Source organism: Danio rerio, chromosome 12 (genome assembly GCF_052040795.2).
Source record: "Danio rerio strain M-AB ecotype USA chromosome 12, GRCz13ab, whole genome shotgun sequence".
NCBI classification, from domain to species: Eukaryota; Metazoa; Chordata; class Actinopteri; order Cypriniformes; family Danionidae; genus Danio; species Danio rerio.
Genome location: NC_141032.1, coordinates 11,439,246 through 11,461,777, shown reverse-complemented (window position 1 = coordinate 11,461,777; position 22,532 = coordinate 11,439,246). Strand labels below are relative to the sequence as shown.

The 22,532-nt window shown below is 35.0% G+C and overlaps 1 protein-coding gene and 1 long non-coding RNA gene across 2 annotated transcripts in view; one reads left to right on the top strand and one right to left on the bottom strand.

The window, feature by feature from the left end:
- The window catches only part of get4 (guided entry of tail-anchored proteins factor 4), a 707,996-nt gene that overhangs the window by 589,542 nt on the left and 95,922 nt on the right, over nt 1-22,532 (top strand). The gene's annotated exons all lie outside the window — the stretch shown is intronic.
- LOC141376766 (uncharacterized) lies at nt 1,942-14,021 on the bottom strand. The gene is made up of 3 exons (XR_015503924.1): nt 13,804-14,021; nt 8,185-8,224; nt 1,942-3,646 (listed from the first exon to the last, which is right to left on the bottom strand). It is a non-coding gene; the product is annotated as an uncharacterized LOC141376766 (long non-coding RNA).

Below are 22,532 nucleotides of genomic sequence, written 5' to 3'. Positions count from 1 at the left end.
TTAAGCTCTTACTGTTAAATTGAATTGAATTGAATCATTTCAATAATATTTTATAAGAAGTTTTTAAATTGTTTTATTTTCCAGAGACAGTCCTGTTTAATTTATTTTCTTAAAGAAGGTTCAGTTTAACAAGTTGAAACAAAAGAAATACATAAAAAATAGTTTACTTGGTAATTATTTTTTCTTAAAATAAAATTTGCATTTCAGTTTAATTTTAAATTTTTATTCCAAATATCGTGATACATATCGAATTGTGAACATTATATCGTGATACACATTGTATCTTGAGCTAAGTGTATCGTTACACCCCTAATATATATATATATATATATATATATATATATATATATATATATATATATATATATATATATATATATATATATATATTGGTCAAATAACTTTATGCCAAATTAGAAGTTAATGTACATGCTTAAATACAAATGTTTGTGTGTTTTTGTTCCTCTGTGGGGGCACCACAGTAACATTTCGCTTAGGGCACGCTTTTGGCCAGCAGCGGCCCTGAGCATATGTCTTTTTGTTTGTTTGTTTGTTTGTCCCTTGCAGGAACATGTATAGGTACACTGACAACACAGTTTAATATGGTAAATAAATTTTTTATACTTCAATAAAACCGTTCCTATGTTGCCACATGACACGATGAATATTAGAATTTATTGCTGCAGAGAATATAAAAGCGAAATGTCCCAATTATCATTATCAGTCATTGGTCAAATACTTTATGCCAAATTAGAAGGTAAATGCACATTTTTTTGACTGTAAACATTGGTTTAACCAGCAGCAGGAATTCTGAATGTAATGTAAGTTTCTTTGGATAAAATTGTCCATCTAGTGTAAAATATCCAAACCCTTTGCCAAAGTCAAAAAGTCGAACATTTGTATAATAATTGTTGAGTTAAATATTTCTTGAACACTACAGCAGTGTTATTTTAAGGACTTAAATGTTATCCCAATTGTTGAAGAATGTTCAAATCTAGAGAAATACAGTTTTAACTAGTGACATGGGCCGTTTCATTTATGTTCTTGTGTCACCATGCTAATTATTTGATACATCCTGGATTATTATTCCTTTAAAAAAACATGGAAACACTAAAGATGCTTTAATTTGTTGTGTGGTTTTTTTTTTAGATTGCACAGTGCACTATTAACGATCCAAACGAAAAAAAAAAGTATAATAAAAGTGCTGCTTCCTCCCACATGATTGACAGTGGCATAATAAAATGTCCACTGCTTTTATGATGCATCACGTTCCCTTTAACAGATTTCAGCCCAGATTTCAGCCAGTCTGCTTCATTCTACCATAGTAAGTTTTGAATACTTTACATTGCTCCTCCATATTTATACAGGATGTAAGGAAAATAACAACTTTCATGATTCTGCACTCACACTTCATCCTTATTTCACTGCAAATTGAGGTTGGATGATGTTATTATTATGGCAACAAAGGACACGGTCTGTGTCACTTAATATTGCTTATTCATCTGGATTTGAACATTCTTTGAAACATTTGCGATACATGTAAATATACATTTGAGTCATCAAAATATATTGAATACATTGTTACAGTGGTTTTGGATAAGTTAGTGAAAATTCTTATTTTTCAGACAAAGTAATTAGAAAAGTAATTTTCAATCCAACTTTATTTATTTAATTAATTAGCAATTAATTACTTTTTTAAAGCATAGCTTAAACTGTACAAAAATGTGTTGGGTCAACATGAATGTATTAAGATAACGTATTAGTTTTTACAAATGTACAGTCACAAAATGATGTTTGCTGCTTTGTCAAATGACTTATGTATTATGAGCTGAATTGACACAATCCTTCAGTTTTTTTTGGGGGGGGGGACCTACAGTTGAAGTCAGAAATATTAGCCCCCCTTTGCTTTTTTTTTTTTTTTTTTTTCTTTTTAAATATTTTCCAAATGATGTTTAAGAGAGCAAGAAAATTTTCATAGTATGTCTGATAATATTTTTTCTTCTGGAGAAAGTCTTATTTATAATATTGTGGCTAGAATAAAAGCAGTTATTAATTTTTTAAACACCATATTAAGGACAAAATTATTAGCCCCTTATAGAAAATGTTTTTATAAATCCGTTAGTAGAAATGAGTTATTAAAGCTATTATGTTTAGAAATGTGTCGAAAAAATCTCTCCGTTAAACATACATTGGGGAAAAATAAACAGGGTGGCAAATAATTCAGGGGTGCTAATAATTCTGTTTTATCTTCAATCTACTTAAATTTGTATAAACAATTAAGTTAACTTAACCGATTTGTGTTGAGACAACATGAAGGATTTGTGTGGAACCCAACATTTTTTAGTCTAAGTAGATTGAACATAAAAAATTGTACTAAAATAAAACTCAATACTTGTGTTGTTTCAGTTAATTTTATATAAGTAGATTGAACAAAAAGCAAACAGATTTGTTTGAGTGTACACTGGATGACACTAAACATTATTTCAAGAATATCTTGTTCTGACAGTATTTTGGCCAGAAAGATAAAATGAGTTAAACAACACTCCTAAATCACTAAAAAGGCTTTTGTGGTGAAACACTGGTTAACATTTATTATGTTTCCAGAAACCAAAGCCCTAAAGTGACTAGCCTTACATAGACAAGCTGTCCTGTTGAATATTTTGCCTTAATGCGTAGTTTAGTCTGATCACTTGACTCATGCACTGACTGTAATGGAAACCACAGGCGTGAAGGAAGTCTGGGATATTACGTTCTAGATTTAAGACATTGTAAATGAGCCATTTTTCACACGTTGTAAAGCGTCTTCCGCACAATGTTCAAAATAAGCTCTATAAAGAGCACCATGCCTGCCTTATGAGACATTCATGGTGTTGGTATTTAAACAATGTGACAGACAAGCTAACATTGCTGCTACAGTGGATGTACTGTGTTCAGGCTGACACAGAAATACAGGACAGATAAACAACTCTGATTTTAGTGAATTTAATTAAATATCAAATAGTACAATTGGTTTGTGTTTGTCATTATTATCATTTTTAATAGTCCAGTTCAAATACGATGTTGCTTTATGTCATCCTAAAGGATTTGAACTTAAAAAAAATGCTATCTTGACATGTACAGAAGTAGAAGGGTTTTAAGGTATTATGTTCATATGATAGATGCACCCTGAATCAACAATAGATTTAACAAACTACATTATCCTCCAGTTTTGTGCAAGCTGTACAGCAGCTGTTTAAAGAATAAAGAGGTGGACCTAAAGGAGTGCTTGACTGAAATACATTACATTTATAAATAATTTTGTCATTAATATTTCAACATGTTTCTATCCAGCAAGAAATACACATTGTAACCATAAATTATTCATTTAGGTCAAGCTCTCTGAAAAAGATGTAGACTTACGCACACATATACCTTTAAATGAATACACAACATATACACAACATATTAAATGAATTACCTTTAACAGACATTATATACTTTTAAATAACATTCTCAAGGTGGACACAGATTTTTTTTCCAGACAATTAACTATAATGTATTGCAATTAATGTTGCAGCTGGAAGGACATCGGCTGCCTGAGACATGTGCTGGATAAGTTGGTGGTTCATTCCGCTGTGACGATCCCTTATTAATAAAGGGACTAAGCCTAAAAGAAACTGAATAAATGAATTGCACTTAAATAAAAATCTATTACAGTCTTTGAAATATTAAAATCAATAATGAAAGTTTTAGCTATAAGCATTTATGGTAAATTAAAATATTTTTTGTAATTTTCATTTGAAACATGCATCTATAATATGCATATACAATATATTATATTATATTATATTATATTATATTATATTATATTATATTATATTATATTATATTATATTATATTATATTATATTTTTTGTAGTAACATATTTATTCTGACAAATATGCAATTTTAGATTTATGGGTTTTCAAAATACATTGTCCTTACATGTATTACCGTATTATTAACGTAAATTTATTCATGCAAAGGTATACTCAAGTACTTTATATGAGCTACTATAATTTACACAGTCCCATCAGTATAAGTGTACTGCGTTAAAGCATGGGAAGAGTTGTATTTTAAATGTATTTCTCTCTAAAAGTTTTAAATTAAGTGTAAAAATCTAATTAAATTAAATATTAAAGTGTACTTTTAAAAAGGGTTAAGAAACAAAATATACTCTTTTAAGCACACCTAAGTGGCCTTTTATTTCAGTAATATCATATTATCTGCACAAATTTATTTAAATATTGTTGAAATACAAGTACCTGTTCAGTATAATAAAAACATATAGGGCTCTACTTTAACGATCTAGGCGCAAAGTCTAAAGGGCATGCTGCAAAAGCATTAAGGGCATGTCCGAATCTACTTTTGCTATTTTAAGGACGAAAAAATACACTTTGCATCCTGGTTTATGGTCTAACAGGGTTGTGCTTAATCTCTTATTGAGTTATGGGTGTGTTTTGAGCATTATGTGCATTAAACTAATCAGAGTCTTATCTCTCATTTCTTTTAAGAGTCAGTTGTGTCACGCTATGATGCATTTGGTATTTATATGGCGGAATTTGCAAGAAGAAAAACTGATCGCTTCACTAGCGAGAAAACAGTTAAACAGACCATCTGCAGCACAGGGATAAAAAATGAGCCTCCTCCAACTGGCCTCTTTACTTTCTCTTTACTTTTACTCTTTACTGTTTTTGTGGATAAGGAAGGTGTTCTGTGCACTCCATTGAAGATATCCATTAGCCTATATATTTAATTTCATTTGTTAAGCGCAAAGATTTGTTTCAAAACTATTTCTAAATTAATTTCTAATTTATATCCAAACACACGTCCTATTCTTATGCCTCATATGGTGATGCATACATCTTCAAACCCCAACAGGTGGACAAATCTAAGCTGGTTTTTATTAAAACAAATATAAATATGGATATAATAAATAATACTGCTAATAATAATAACATTATACAAAAGCAAATTGTTATTAATAAACTGATAAAGCCCCCCAAGATGAAGACATGAAGGTAGTGGTTTTTATATTTATAGATAATAATTTTTGTTATAGTTTAATTCTTTTATTCTTTTTCTTTTGTAAAGATATTTGTTGATTGCTGTACATCATGGGCTCTATTTTGACGGTCCATGCGCAGAGCGCAAAACACAGGGCACAAACGCTTTCAGGGCATGTTTTTGCTAATTTAAGGACGGGAAATCTGCCTTGCGCATGTTCTAAAAGGGTTGAGTTTATTTTCTTAATGAGTCATAGGTGTGTTTTGACAATAAACCAATTAGAATCTTATCTCCCGTTTCCTTTAAGAGTCAGCTGCGTCGCGCCAAGAGCGCATTCGCTATTTACAGGACGCAAAGTAAGTCTAAGTGGAAAAAATGAGCATTTCACAAGCAAACATTTAACAGTTAACAGTTTTTTAACAAAAAACTGTTAAACAGAGCATCTACTGCTTGAGAATGAGAGATAATGGATCACATTCACTTTCGTTCTTGGATAGAGAAACCTTTAGGCACAGGAATCAGTTAGTCTATAAATAAATACTTTTGTTTGTTAAGCGCAAATATTTGTTTCAAAACTATTTCTAAATTCAGTTCTAATTTCCAGCAAATGAATAAATGAATAATAATAGCAAAATGTGCTCAAAATCCTGAGTTATATTCTAATACACATGCTGTGCCCCATATGGTCTAAAACCTGACAGGTGGGCAAGTCTAAGCTTGTTTTTAATAAAACAAATGTAAATATGGATATAATAAATAATACTGCTAATAATAATAACATTATGCAAAAGCCAATTGTTATGAATGAACTGAAAAAGCCTCCCGAGATGAAGAAGATGATTTTTCATATTTATGTAGGCTAGAAAATAATGTTTTGTAATATTTTAATCCTTTATATGTATATTCTATATCTATTCTTATTATATCCTATATATATATCCTTAATTTTTACATTTTTTCATATGTAAAGATATTTGCCTATTGCTCTCTTGTGCGTATTAAGCAGTGCGTAAGCGAGGCGCAACTCTGCACCGGAGTTTAGACCGGGTTTGTTTTGGTCTAATGGAAAATCTATTATAGATTCTTAAAATAGCAACCTGCCAGCGGTCCGCCTCAGAACGCCTTCATTTTTAGACTAGAAAAATGAGCGCTAATGCATTTGCTATTTAAACAGCGTAGCGCAATGCCTCAAAACGACTCTTGCGCCAAGCTTAAACTACCAAAAGACTACTGCGCCACGCCTGGCGCCACACTGCGCCGGGTGTATGATAGGGCCCCATGTGTGTATTAAGCAATGTGTAGGCATTTAAGGCACACAACCAACAAGCTCTGCGCTGGACTTCAGCTGGTCAATGGCGCTGTCTAGTTCCTCAAAATAGCAATGCGACAACAATGCGCCTTAACACACCTCCAGCCTAGATCAGAACACCCATTATTCCACAAAGCGGGGCTAATAGATTTGCTATTTAACATAATTAACGTGGCGCAAAGCAGGGAAATTGGGGTTGCGTTGGTCTGAAAATAGCAACAAATCACACCAAGCATGTCTTGTGCCTTATTACGCCGGGTGTATCACAGGGCCTATAATCTTTTTCATGAAAGATTAACCAATACTAGCTTATACTAATTTTATGGATCCTTGTTACAGTGTAACTAGGCATTTTAGTATTTAGTAATATTGATTAGCTTTGTGCACTACTGTGTTTGAGGGTTTGTTTAGGTTTACTTTTGTGTGCTTTGTTGTTATTAATAAGTACATTGAACACATATAAGGATATAATGAGTAAAATAAAGTGTTACTCAATATTAAAAAAGCTCTGGGTAAATTGTTCTGACAAAGCAAGTAACAGTAAAATTACAGTGTATAGGCTAAGTATGATATAAAACATAGATTTTTTTCTATACCTCATTATGTGATGTCTGAATTGTGCCATTAACATGTAAACAATCAGTTACATGTTTTATAAAACCAGGTAAATTGAGATGTCATTATTGCCCTCAAGGTTGATTTACTGTATTTAATATTAAATGCACTTTATTAGAATAAACAGGTTACTTTCTGCAGACCCTGAATGATCCCATAAACTCTAATCCAATCTTTCTGGAGCAAATTAACAGACATAAATGACATAATACTGTACTGTGAGGAATAATAAGACAAAATAATCTGAAGAAACAAAACACAGTGAACTGAGATTTTACATTTAGCGGCCATTTGTGCTGAACATGCAGTGAATGCAAAGGTATCAAGATTCGGGCCATTAAACAGCCAATCCACCGAGTCTTTCAGCACTTTCTCTCAAAAGACTCATCAATCTCAGCTGACGGATCAACATTCATCACATGATCACTCTCATCGGTGCCATTGTTTGTAACTTTTGGTGGGTTGCAAACCTGTGTACTTTTCATTGCGTCTTCCTTAAATTTTAGCCATTTGCATTTCCTGCGGTTACAGAAGCTCCCTGTCATCTCAACTAGGTGCGGCTGTAAAGCGTTAGCGCGTTGCTACTAGCTGGCCTCCGTTACATTAATATTGAATCTTTTAAAAGAGTAATTTAGGTGCCCTTTAAGTAAAAGTTTCCTCTGGTACTTGTATTTTTTACTTGAGAATATATTTTGGATACCCTAACCACCTGTGATAAGTGATACATGTCAGGTTAAAACTTATGATGGAGGCCAACGCACATCTCACTCTGTTTTTAATATGTAAGTTAATTATTTGTAGCACATCTTTATTATTTGATTGTTTTAGTGAATTTAAATGAAAGTTCCCGAGAAGCACAACCCATCATTCGATATGCAGCATAATAAAAAAAAGAGGGATGGGGTAAATAATGTGGTACAGGAAGTGAATCCTGGTTTCTTCAGCTGGCTACCCGGTATGATCCCAGCAGGTGTTTCATCAACACCCTGGTTAATATCATGTTAGATGGTTTCTACACCAGGCTTTAGCCCAGACCTATTTTAGGAGTAACATTAGCCCACCCAATCAACATCCATTGAGAACCATGCTGCTTCTCACAGCCAGAGATGTGACCCTCCCAAGAAAAACATTTTCGGTATCTTAGCTAACATGCTGGTGCCAAGCGGACAAATAAAGTATCAGTATCATCGCACAGTCTGAAATCAGAATTGGATCCAAGTGAAGCCCTGCCCACCTCAAGGTCCTTTTCCTAGAATGGACAAACTCTTCAGACCCTGGAAGAGAAGACAGTATTGCACTCAGTTTAATCAGTCCATTCTGACAGATGCCAACTTACATTGCTTTGCTTGTCAGTCAATTTGATAGGCTGACTGTGATGGCATTAAAGAGACTAACAGAGAGCACTGCACTTAATGATGTTTATTACAGAAGCCGCAAACTTAAATTTGACTAGCTTGCAATAAAGGTTAGCTGTGTACATTTTGAGCTCACTCATAAATAAATAAATAAATTTAAATAATAAATACTTAAAAGATACTTGGTCAGCTTGTATGCTATCGGAAAAAATGGTACAATGTTGTACCAAAGAAGGTACAAACCCTTGTCACTGGGGCAGTACTTTTTTATGCAACAGAATTGTACTTTAAGACAAAAAAAAAAATTGTATCATTACAGTTTGTACCTTTAAGGACACGATTTTTACCGTGGAAAACCAAAATGTACCTTTGTTTTTTTAAAACCTGCAGATACAATAGTGTGCCTTCATCAAGGGTACAAATCTGATCCATGAATCTACCACTACAGTGACAAATGTGTTCCTTCAAGAACTATTTAAAGACATTTTGCTACTGGATATCCAAAAATGTGTAAATTTGTTTTAACTAAATTTAAAACATCAAATACATTTTTGAACCATGTTTTTTTTAAGTTTCTTTTTGTGTAAATGTACCTTTCCCATCTACAAAAAAATGCTTTAACATAATTCAAAAGATCTATTTTTTTCTAAACATTTAACAACACTTTTCACAAAAACGTTACTGAAATGTAACGTTTGTAGATTCCCTATGTACAATATGAAAAAAAAAATCTAGAACTATATGAGCATCGGCAAGAGCTTTCATTTGAGCTATAACTTTGTAAATGTGTCATATAAAAAAAATGAAAATTAACCAATGTAAAATACCCAGTTCGGGTATCCAAAATACTGTAAATAACGTTTGTACAGTAGGATAAAAACCAAAGTCATGCATATGTTCTACACTTTCAAACGAAACCACTTATGGGGGTCTGGTGCAATGCTAGCCCTTTAAATCTTAAAGTGAAAGTCGATGGTTTTCTGTTGTTACTGTTTTCCATTTTTTTATATTTTGATGTATGCTTGTTAAGGGCAGAAAGAGACTAGTTTTAACCAGTTAAACTCTGTAGACCTGGTACCGGGTCCGTGACGTCATCGACTTTCACTTTAAGATTTAAAGGGCTAGCATTGCACCAGACCACCCATAAGCTCTTGCCGGTGCTCATATAGTTCTAGCATTTTTTATTTTTATTTTACTGAATTATATTCACATATCAAACAGTTGCCGAATGAATCACGGTGTTTCCATGGCGCAGAAATGAAAACAATACATTTATTATCACTAAGCAGCCCCAGATAGCACAGACAGCTTTCATCTCTTGTCTTATGCTTTTTGCTTCAGGGTCATTTCTCCTCTGTTTTTGAGGTGATGTGCATAAGTAATCCTTTTATATGTCTGACGTGGTCCAAACACAGTGAATTATGTTTGATCAAACAAAAGAATAGTGAAATATGAAAACAATGATCGATCCCTGTGACTTGTACAGCACCTCTCATCAGTTGGAATACAATAACTTTTGCATAGATTATGGTGGAGATATTTTTCTTTTTTTCCTATGATTACAGACATGTGCAGGAACCACCAAAATTAATTGCAGCACGCTAGACCACACAGAACCTAAAAGGTACACTTTCAAATTTGAGTTTATAAAAAAATATATAAAAAGCGCCTCTTATTTTTAGGAGTTTATTATAACACAGAAAACATATATAGTTATTTTAAATACTTTCAATAGTGTTTTATGAAATTTCAAAGGGTTTTCTATAAAATGATACCAATTTTTTGCATTTACACCTCTGCATGTGGATTTGGGAAGCTTTTAAATTTGGGTAGGCAAAATCCAGGTGGAAATCCCAAAATAACAGCAGAATTTAACTGGTCAACCAGTCTTGTTTGCTAACAATTTATTCCTATTTACTATTGTAGCTACTGTACTATACAATAATAATAATACTTCATTAATAATAAATTAAAATTTTAATAATACAATAATTTTGTCTGTTTTGCTTTTTTACACAATTTATTTAACGTTTTTTGCTTCAATGAACTGCTTTACCCATTTCATTTGTTCTGCATGGACATTGCTGGTTGATGAACATAAGGAAAGAAATACATGGTGCCAAAGGAGCTGTAACACAGGCCCAACTAGAAAACATCACCAAACCCTGAATTGGGTTCAGACTTCCCTCAGTTTGACAACAAACTTGATGTTTCTGAGAAATTATAGATTTGAAAAACCAAACTTCTCTTCCTAGGCCTGAAAGAGTGATTGGTTTGGCCTCGATCTAAACAATCTGCTGTGATCTGTTTAGAAAAGCTCAGTCAATGAAAACTGGAAATTTACCCCAGGTTTCTCAAATAAGATTTAAGCTCAATGCCAGACTAAAATGTAAGTCTCACATGTTTGAACTTAAAGAAACTTGCACTGACTGATCTCAAAATACCTCCATCTTTGTTTTGTGTCAAGATGATCACCAGTAATTTTATTTTCTAAGGCAAAGTTACTTAAAAGTCCTAATTGAAATGTCCTTATACAGTCTTCGTCTAAGCTCTGTCTGTGAAACCAGGTCTAAGCCTGTCAGCTAAACTGGGCTTTCTATAGAATTACTTTATCATTAGGTGCCAGATGATATAATGCCAATAACTGGGAAGAATCTTCTCTCTTATTTTTTAATCCCTCTTCCTTTTCATTTTCAAATATCTTTTTGGTTGGTCAAATTCACATGACCAACTTTAACCTTTTATGAAATCTGCATGGGGAAATATTTGTCCATTACGCCAAATTCCTGATCATGTGTATCCCACTGAAATCATTGCATTTCACCCACAGGCATATGCCAAAACAATGTGACAATATTTTAAGTTCATTGTGACATGCCTCTGTGTGCTCGAATGTTTCTTTATCTGGCTCTATTTCTCAGTACAACACACACAAACATATCTCATAATACAATCAACTACTGATGTATATAACCAAGTGCTTTCCCTACATTCTTTTCATCTTTAATAATCTGTTCCACTCTGATGTACATCACAATATACGCAAGAAGATGTCTGTTGGTACTTTCAGCTTTCGAAAAAAAGGTGTGTTAACAGCTCAAGCTGTGAGATTCATTTGCTAAAAAGGCAGATATATGCTATGATTTTATGTTTACTGTGTAAAACAGTTTTCAGGGATGGGTCTCTAGATGATGTTTTAAGAATTTTGCTGCATACTCTGCAACAGTAGTGTCATCTTTAAGGAACATAATCATAGTGTATATTTGTTGGAGGTGTCAGAAGGCTGTGAAATGATTTTTACAAACTTTTTCACATGCACTCCCCTAACCGCTCTGAACACAATCTAGTAAAACAACAAAACAAAATGCAAACAAATTCGTTCCAAGCCTAATTACTATGTATGTTTGCCAAGCTGCCATGTTGACATCGGAGCCAGCACAGTCCCAGTGCCCTAGTTCCAAACTTTTAATGCATCTGTTTTTAGTGAAAAATATACAGACATTTCTTAAAATTCATTTTAATTAATTTAATTGTCAGTTAGGCCTTTCAACATGAGATTAGGAGACTCTGATGCTGTCATTCACCCATTATTCATTTTCTTTTCGGCTTAGTCCCTTTATTAATCTGTGGTCGCCACAGTTGAATGAACCCCCAACTTATCCAGCATATGTTTTATGCAGCGGATGTCCTTCCAGCCCAGCCTGATCTCACAAGAGTACGTAAGTATTTAACGTTTTGTCAGTTTAGTGGCTAATTTGACAAATATGTACAAGTCAAGTTGTACAAAGTTGTACGATTTTAAAAAGAAGCACCTAAACCCAACCGTCATTGGGTGATAAGCAAATTGTACTAAATTATACGAATTAGATCATACGAATTCATACGAATTAGCCACTAAATTAAAAAATTACGAATTGCTGTGAGATTGCGTTGACTATTTCTGTCCATTCGCATCCTGTCCCTTTGTGCCCCCTGGCGGCATAACCACCAAACTGTGTATATACCTAAAAACACATTCTTACTCCTTTAGAGTGGCGGCGGTACAGGGTGCGGCGGTAATGTCCATATTAAAGTGTCACCTACTGTTGTGAATTCTTACCCTTTAAATTTAGGACCTGTGATTTGCGTGACGTTTACGTAAAGTATGTAAGGACTTACGTAAAAGATGTAGTGCAATGCCTACATTATAGACGCTTTAAGCGTAACTGCGTATTCACTAAGTAAGCTGGCAGCACATCAGTCAGACATCGTGCGCTTGCTCGGAGACCGCATTATGTACAAGAGAAAGTAGTTGACAAAGTAAGTTTCTCTTACATATGTGATTGATGACTTTGATTATTATAGTGTATATAAGGGTAGTAACTGATATTGAGGTGATGTTCCTAATGTTTAGCGATCGCTGGGTGTAATTTGATCCTCCTTAACGAGCGGCTTAGACGCACTAGTATGCATCCGCTCATTTTACGGTCTCAGTATATTAATATGGGTAATGGTTCATGTTGATAATAGCCATTTGTGATCATTATTACTAATGTCTGTGTTAAGGATAATTTTAGTTAATTATATAACTTTTATATCATTATTCAGTATTATTCACTACACACTGTGTACTGTTGTTTTTGCAGAGATATTTTTTCAGTCTGTCACGTGTCAGTACACTGTACTAGTTGTTTAATTTGTAGATTGTGGTATGTTGAATCATTGGATACACTTTTGTAATTATTTGTTGCTATTTATTTTCAGAAACTACCTCAAATACACTGACAAGTGTATATGGTCAAATCTTGTTCAATAAATGGTCAAACTGAATATGATGACCAGAGTACTGCAGCGGTTAATAACGATTCACTAGCATTCAGTGGGAAAATCCCCAATATTGGTCCTTCGAACCGGAGCCTTTGACTACTGCAGTAATGTCATCTAAACAAGTTGTGTAAACTGTCATTCTAACTGTTTAAATAAATGTCTGTTGATTGTAATGCCTTGCATACTGTACCTTTCTTAAGCTATCTGACGTTATCAAGATTAATTAGTTCTGACACAGTCGCAAAAGTAAACTACAGAATATCAACTGCGATTATGTGAAAAATGTTGAAGGTGTCTGAATAATTTTTGGTTTGACTTCTTATATTTTCAAGGAACTTTAAGTGGGGAAAATATTATATAACATTAGATGTTCCTAGCAGGTCTATATTGCGTCCATCTGTATAATAGACATCATTCACACATCTTTTTGCTCAGTGGGATAGAAAAGCATGAATCAGGCATGAGCATTCCTTCACCCTTTTGTGTTGCTGATTTGATTGAAAGCTGAAAGGGGCTAAATGTAAAGCACAGATCTTTATCAGAGTAAAGTCTGGAGGCAGTTAGAGGCTAGATATAGGAAAACCAAACAAACTCTATAATACCACTGAGATAACATACGGATCGCATACAGTGCACACACGCACAGAAACACAAATTTTCCATATCAGACTCTTATATCTCCCACCACCCACCTGTGCGGAGGAGAAAGCATTATGTAGTTTCGGTTTTAGCTTTCCGTTGTCCTCCTCCACCCATCAGCCCCTGTGACAGCCGAGTCTTTCGCGAGATCTTGTCCATCTGAAAACATGTGGTAAGCCGTGTGGAATGTTTTAAATGGCTCCCAGATGTGAACGTTAGACAGCTTTAACCCTTTCCCAACAACCTCCCAGGAGGAAGACAAATTTATCTGAAAGAATCACCACAACCGCTCTAGATGCTAATTAGCTTTTATGTGGGCTCTGAAAGCGTCATATCACATGTCTGGATATGATGCTCCTACACATCAGCGCCTGGCTTGTTTTATGTGGTCTGCGATGAAAGTGTTTTGCTTTTATGCGTGTTTGTGCTACTAAGTAGTTTGCAAATTGAGGCAGTAAAGAGCTACTCTGCATCTCCATGTGCAGACACTGGGCTGCTAAGGGTTGACTAATGATCGAGGCTTACCCACAGCCCCTTTCCACATTTGCAATTTCTATTGTGTATCCCTTGTTTTGTGTTTCTGCTTATGAGTATCTTCCTGGCACTGTACATGTCTTAAAACTTATGGACCTACAGACATTCTGCACTTATGGATTTCAGCAGTACTTGAGAATATCTAATTTTAATAGTTTTTTTAATTGTCCAAATTGTCATCTAGGGTTTTTATTATTATTATTAATATTATTATTATTATTATTCGTCCCTTTATTAATTCGGGGTTTATTAATCCCCAATTCACCTGTATCGCATGTCTTTGAACAGTGGGGGAAACCGGAGCACCCGGAGGAAACCCATGCGAAGACAGGGAGAACATGCAAACTCCACACAGAAACGCCAACTGAGCCGAGGTTCGAACCAGCAACCCAGAGACCTTCTTGCTGTGAGGCAACAGCACTACCTACTGCGCCACTGCCTCGCCCATTATTATTATTATTATTATTATTATTATTTCTTTCTGTAGTGTTTATTTGAGTTATCCCAGCAGGCACAGGGCGTCAACATGACGTCATATTGACGTTGTACCCCAACGTACACCAACGTTGTGGGAACAAAACATTTTGTTTGGAAATGAAAATCGCATTGACGTCAGAACCCAACATCAGGCCTACGTCAATGTCTAATATCCAACGTAAAATCAACCAAAAATCAATTTCTAATTATGTTACACCTTGACGTTGCATGGACGTTACCACAATGACATCTATCAAACGTTGGATCCAACACAACTTAAAATCAACCAAATATCAACGTAATTTGAAGTCATTATTGACGTTGTCAGAATAACGTTGTCTTTAGACGCTGGCTAGACATTGAATTTTAGTCACCTGACGTCATGACCAAAATGTAACATAATATTAATGTCTTATGATGTTGTGTGCCTGCTGGGACTGTTTCAAGTCTATCAGTTTGAACCAGTCTGATCATTCTTTTCTGACCTCTGGCATCAAGACATTTTTGCCCAAAGAATTGCCACTCACTTGTATTCACTTTTATGGATCCAGAAAAACAAACTCCAGACAATTCTGCATTTTCTAAAGTGCCCCATTATGGATTTTTGAAAATTACTCTTCATTCAGAGTGAAACATCCCAGCAAACATTTTGTGTTCAACAGACGTTTAATAGACATCTAAATGTTGACAGTTTGGCTAAAACAAGGTTAAACTAAAGGGCTATCAGTGAAAATCTAATAGACATATAAGAATAGCCCATTTCTATGTGTAGTCATTCATTTCTGTTTATTTAACGACTAGTCTAGTTTTGGCCTATTCCTGCACGTCTATTAGATTTTCAATGACAGCCCAAATTTAGTCGACAGACATCTATTTAGACGACATCTATTAGACATTTATTAGACCTTTTTAAAAAACAAAACTTGCTTGCTGGCACAACTCTAAATGAATGAAAATATCCTGCTGAGATTTAAATCTGAAAGGGCTTCATGTATAAAGTTATTGATTCTCAAAGAAAAAAAGAGTTGATTAATTAATACCAGTTGTCCTCCAAACAAATCTTTACACATTTTGTCATGATCTCGTGAAATATTTTCAGTTTACTTGTTGAACTCCTAGACCTGGGAAAACTTGAACAATGCAGGATTTGTAGACTGGTTGCAAAGATCAGTACCAAAGATTATATACTGTATGTTTATGGGACCTTTTCAGACCTTAACTGGGACTTAGTTAGTTATTAGGACCAGCTTCTTCTTTCTCTACATCGCAGCCTGTAAGTGTAGTTAAAATAGGTCCCTTCTTGTCGTCTGCAGCATGCAAAATTTGTGTGTGTGTTGAGTTTACTCTCTGGTAAAGCAGCTTTTACAATAGATGAGGAAACCACTGAACTATGAAACCCATTCATTTCAATGACTTGAGACATGCCGACCAAAGCACACATGCAGAAGAGTGCATCTCCAAAAGTCATGTGTGCATGATGCAGTCAAAGTTCAAAATAGTTTAACTATTGATTAATATAGAATGTTTGTCATTACTATTTGTCGTTATGATGAAGAATAGAGCAAAGCACTAGTGCACAAACTGCAGTGGTTTATAAATATGTTCCTTCATTGGGCCCACATATATACTGTACCATGACTGCTTACTTCAACACTTGTAAGCTGTGATGGGCGTTCCTTTTCAGGCATTTGTTGCAAGCAGTAGAGCAGTCACAACATACTAGGTCATCAGACCAATATCTACAGATTAGCATCACACAAAGGAGGGGTTTGAAATAATTAATCACTAAACAAATTGTGGCAAGGCAGTGGTGCAGTAGGTAGTGCTGTCGCCTCACAGCAAGAAGGTTGCTGGGTAGCTGGTTCGAACCTCGGCTCAGTTGGCCTTTCTGTGTGGAGTTTGTATGTTCTCCCTGCCTTCGCGTGGGTTTCCTCTGGGTGCTCCGGTTTCCCCCACAGTCCAAAGACATGCGGTACAGGTGAATTGGGTAGGCTAAATTGTCCATAGTGTATGAGTGTGTGTGTGAATGTGTGTGTGGATGTTTCCCAGAGATGGGTTGCGGCTGGAAGGGCATCCGCTGCGTAAAAACTTGCTGGATAAGTTGGCGGTTCATTCCGCTGTGGCGACCCCGGATCAATAAAGGGACTAAGCTGACAAGAAAATGAATGAATAAATGAACAAATTGTATGGGTGTCATTGGAATAGTTACATTTTAAAAAAGCATATTATAACAAAATGACTTTTTTGTAAGCATATCATCTTTTTGTTGGGAACTCCCAAAACCATAAAATTAACCTTCTATAATCCATAATTGGTACATTTACATAGTAAGAAAAGAAAATGTACTATCTATTGTAGAATTGTTTTCAGTAAGACCTTTAACATCCATTCTGAAAAAACATTTAATCCACACTTTAAGTTAATAATGCATTAATTTTGATAGCTGGTAAAGTTGAAGTCAGAATTATTAGTCCTCTGTTTATTTTTTTCGACAATTTCTGTTTAACGGAGAGAAGATTTTTTTTAGAACACAATTCTAACCATAATAGTTTTGATAACTCATTTCTAAAAACTGATTAATTTTATCTTTGCCATGATGACAGAAAATAATATTTCGTTCAGTGAATGAACGTCGCCTAGTGGTTCCATCCCTAAGAGGGAGGAAATCACTTTGCCGAACTCTCGCATTCAATCTGCCCAGTTGGTGGAATGAACTCCCTAACTGCATCAGAACGGCAGAGTCACTTGCTGTCTTTAAGAAACGACTAAAAACTCAACTATTTAGTCTCCACTTTCCTTCCTAATCTGCAATTGCCTCTCTGGCTTTACCACTACCTGTACTCAAAAAAAAAAAAAAAAAAAAACTTTACTAATGCTTTGCTTCTTAGACTTTACACACCTGTAACTCACCTACTGCACTTATTCATTGTTGCTCTTATAGTTGTGCAAAGTCTTGCTTGTCCTCATTTGTAAGTCGCTTTGGATAAAAGCGTCTGCTAAATGACTAAATGTAAATATTTGACTAGATGTTTTTCAAGACACTTCTATACAGCTTAAAATGACATTTAAAGGCTTAACTAGGTTAATTAGGTTAACTTGGCAGGTTATGGTAATTAGGCAAGTAATTGTATAACGATGGTGTCTTCTGTAGACTATCGAAAGAATATTTTTAAAAATTAAAGAAAATGCTGGAATAGTTGGTGGTTCATTCCACTGTGGTGACCTCTGACAAATCAGAGACTAAGGAAAATGAATGAATGAAGGAATGAATGTGCAAAGCTTTGGAATGGACACCCAGACCTCCTAAACTTTTCCTTCACTGCTATACATCATGAGATGCCTATTGATAAAAACAAAAAAGCATCTTATGAGGCAGCATCATTTACTCTGCCTGCATTTGCCTTGATTCTGGGAGAATGCCAAAGATGTCTGAAAATGCTCTTTAGATTCACTAGATTTTATAAAAGAGTTAATGCAGAGCCTTGCTGCAGTGCTAAAGAACTGAACCCACTGAACCGTTCCTGCAGACAGTGAATCATGCTGAGAAATTCATACATATCACACAACATGAATGTTTCATTATATATAGACTCTTTAATATCTGATTTCTTTGATTATTTATCAATCTCAAAATGTATCTTTAAAACGTTCATCATCAATACAAGAGCACATGGGATGACCACAAAAGGTTTTTAGTGAATTGCAGTAATTGCATTATACCTAAACATTTTGACCAGCTATGGCTATTTAATTGAGAATATACCTTGACATGTTTCTCTGTTCAATTCAATATCAGCAAACAAAATTTAACAAAACCCACTGTAATCAGGTAACTTTAAAAAAGAGTTATAAATAAAAGCAATACAAAATCTGCACTTAGTGGCTAAATATTGTTCAAGCTGTATGGTTAACATTGTAAAGCCAATCTGCTTAATAAAGAACACATTAAACACATTATGGTGAGCATCACAACTTATAAACTTGTAGCATTTGTAAACTGCTGACAAATATTAGCCAATTATCCAAAATAATATGTTTTTGTACTAACCATTGTGAACATTACTGTAAAAAAAGTAACTTGGTTAGTTCATCACAAATTCATTGTGACAGGGTTGGCTTTAAAAATCATTTTTGTTTGCATTTCTTTCTAATCTGTCTTGTTAATTACAAGTATATGTAGAAGGTCGCTGGTTCCAGTCCCCGCTGGGCTACTTGGCATTTCTGTGTGGAGTTTGCATGTTGTTCGCGTGGGTTTCCTCCATGTGCTCTGTTTTCCCCCACAGTTCAAAGACATGCGCTATAGGTGAATTGAATAAACCTAAATTGACTGTAGTGTATGTGTGTGAATGAGTGTGTATAGATGTTTCCCAGTACTGGGTTGCAGCTAGAAGGGCATCCACTGCGTAAAACATGTGCTTCATTCCGCTGTGGTGACCCCTGATGAAAAAGGGACCAAGCCAAAGAAAAATGAATGAATGAATGATAAACAGACCTGCTGTGATCTCTGAGGCTGATCAATGTGCATTTGCTGAATCTGTTCACATGTATAATAGTGGAATTTTTGCAGAAAAAAACTGCCTGTGATGCTGTAAAATCTGATTAACCATTTGACTAAGCAACATGCTCCAGTGGGGAGACACCAGTGCACTCATTGACTAGTTTGGTTAGTTATATAAAATTATGCACAATTAAAGTACTAAATATTCCCAGGTAGCAAAGGCCCATTTTTTAAGACATCTTTAAGACGGCACACAGTACTTGGGCCAGATGTTAATAATTGATATGAGGGCCATGTAAGTTTGGCCAATCTTGACCCACATTTAAAATACATTTTTATTATTATTTCAAATAAAGAAAACAATTCTACCAATCAGGTCACTTCGAGAAAAGCACGCTCATAGCACGCCTAAAGCGCAATGATTCATGGGTTTATCAATTTCCTTGTAGTCATGATCAAGATATCTGGCCCAGTTCAGGCTCAGTTATGGGTTAATAACTTAGCTGAGACTTGGCCCAGATATGGTCCATGTTTGGGCTTTGTTTGGAAGCCAGACTTGGTCCAGTCATGTATTGTAAATCACTGTGGCATGTGGGCACAGCAAGCAGGTTTCTGGTTCGAGCCTCACCTGGGTCAGTTGGCATTTCTGTGTGGAGTTTGCATGTTCTTCTCGCATCCGTGTGGGTTTTTTCCGGGTGCTCCGGTTTCTCACACAAGTCCAAAGACATGCGGTACATGGATTGGGTAAGCTAAATTGTCCATAGTGTATGCGTGTGAATTAGTGTGTATGGTTGTTTCCCAGTAATGGGTTGCAGCTGGAAAGGCATCCACTGCGTTAAACATATGCTGGATAAGTTGGCGGTTCATTCCGCTGTGGCGACCCCAGATTATTAAAGAGACTAAGCCGAAAAGAAAATTAATGAATGAATAAGTTCAAACTATTATATCTCATTGTGTTCCATTTTGTTTGTCCATGTCATGCTTCAGTCTTTCTTAGAACAGAGAATTAAATTCTTAGAAGTTAGGCTTTAAAAAATGAATCCACTCAGATGAGCAGCGAGCACTGAGGTTTTGTAGTGCTTTTCAGGCATGTTGTAGAAGATTTAAGGGGGACTGAAGAGGTTGAGGGAGGTGAAGTGATGGCGTCACTGCTGTAGGTGGAGTTGTGGAGCTGATAGATTTCCTGCAAGCAACAAACTCAAGTGACCCCATTCACTCCTCTCGCTCTCCTTCGCTCGTCTTGGCTCAGTACTCTGTGAAGCAGTTGTCCAACACACTAGCAGTCATGCCAGGCAGGCTGCTTTCTGGACTGAGGCTTTTTATTATGAGACGTAATCATTTAGTGCTGCAGACTCCAGGAAAATCACATGTAAGCAGAGGCAAAACTCACAGGATCCCTGAGTAGTGCAGTCTGTAGAAGGAGTATCTCTATGAATGACTACTGGTCGACTAAGAAAGTCTTTAGTCAGGGACAGCCCTAGTTCGCAGCACAGAATGCATGATATGTGAATTTTAAATTTATTAAGCATCTGCCCAAAGTGGTATAAGGTCTGTTTAATCTTGTTAGTTTAACATGTGTATTGTAAAACTGTCCATGTATATTTGTAATGAGGCAAAATAGACATTTTGGATTGTGCTGCCTGTTAAAACAAACAAAAGTATATTTTGAATAGAAGCGTTTAATTCTTTCATTCATTCATTTTCTTGTCGGCTTAGTCCCTTTGTTAATCGGTCGGCATCGATGGCATAATCGTGTGCATAATTGTGTGTATAAAAAAGAAATTCAGACACGAAGTGTCTCAAAAACCATTTTGTACCACTCATTCACATCTGCAGCTGATGGGCAGAACAGCAGAAACCATTGCTACTTCACCAACGTCACTTTAGAGCTAGAACTTGAATGATTCTCTAGCGTAATGTCTAAAGTGATGACAAAACAGGTTATTTTTGCTCACATTTTAAGCATTCAACGATATTAAATGCCATCAATCTACAGAGATTTCCCAGTATTTCTCTGTTGCAATTGGGATTTCACAATAATTAACCCTAAAAAAAATCCAGAGCAAAGCAAACACTACCAGTTTCTGTGGTATAAATACAGCAATACAAAATAATTTAGAATGTCACTTGCCTGATTTATGATTTGTTCAGCTGTAGTTTGAAACTTACGCTAAGAAAAATTTTTTTTTACTTCTTACCTAAGGACTTATTATGTGGTCTCTGTCGCTATCTTGTGGCGAAACATCAACCGTCACTTTTTTTGGTCTGCTTAGACAGGCTGATGGCGGCCAATGCACTGAATCTAATGCTCCGAAATTATAAATATTTCAAAATAGGCACTGTCCTTAAAAATAAACAGCACAGTTGCAATCTAAACAACTACATTCTCGATAAAAAAAGTCTCAAAGGTGTATTATGTTGTCCAACAGCAGCATTATTTGTCAAAGTGTAGAGTGTCCTCTGGTCAAGAGGCAGGTCGACTGCTGTTATGTGCAGAATATCACATGGCTATCAGCCAATCAGATTCTAGAACCAGACAGAACTGTTGTATAAACATTTATGCATCATGTCATATCACTCAGCTTCACTGTAAAAAATAATCTGTAAATTATACATGAAAAAGCTGGTAGCAGGGTTGCCAGCCAGTAACTGTATTTTTATAGTTGCAGTGCTGCAGTTACATTTACTGTAATATTAATATATAATATTACTGTATAATATTAGTATTAGTATAATATTACTGTATTAATGTTACTAGTATAATAATTAGTATAATAGTACTGTAATCTTTGATTATGTTAAAAAAAACTGTAATAAATTGCTGTATTGTACGGCAAACATATTTGAAATATTTATAGGAATCATAAAATGTAATATGTAAAATATATATTTTATGTAAACTATTAACTGTATACATAATTGTGATTCATTATTGTGATTCTTCTGGAATGAAAGGACAACAGTATAATATAAATTTTTATAAATGTCAAAATTTGACATTAAATGTTAAAATATGAAGTTTTCAACTACATTAAAACCACAAAATACAACTCTTAATAAATCTTTGTGCCTTTCAAGAGTATAATTATAATTAAGTCAATGTGGAAGTGCGCTCGTTTTTGCGATTGTTTTAGAAATTCCGATTCAGCTGCCTATTGGAGAAATGACTAAGAATAATAAACGGCAGAAAACGGTCAAACTACTTGCTCTACAAACAAGTGTTTGCATGATTATACAGACAAAGCAGAATCATATAATAAGAAAATGTCAGTT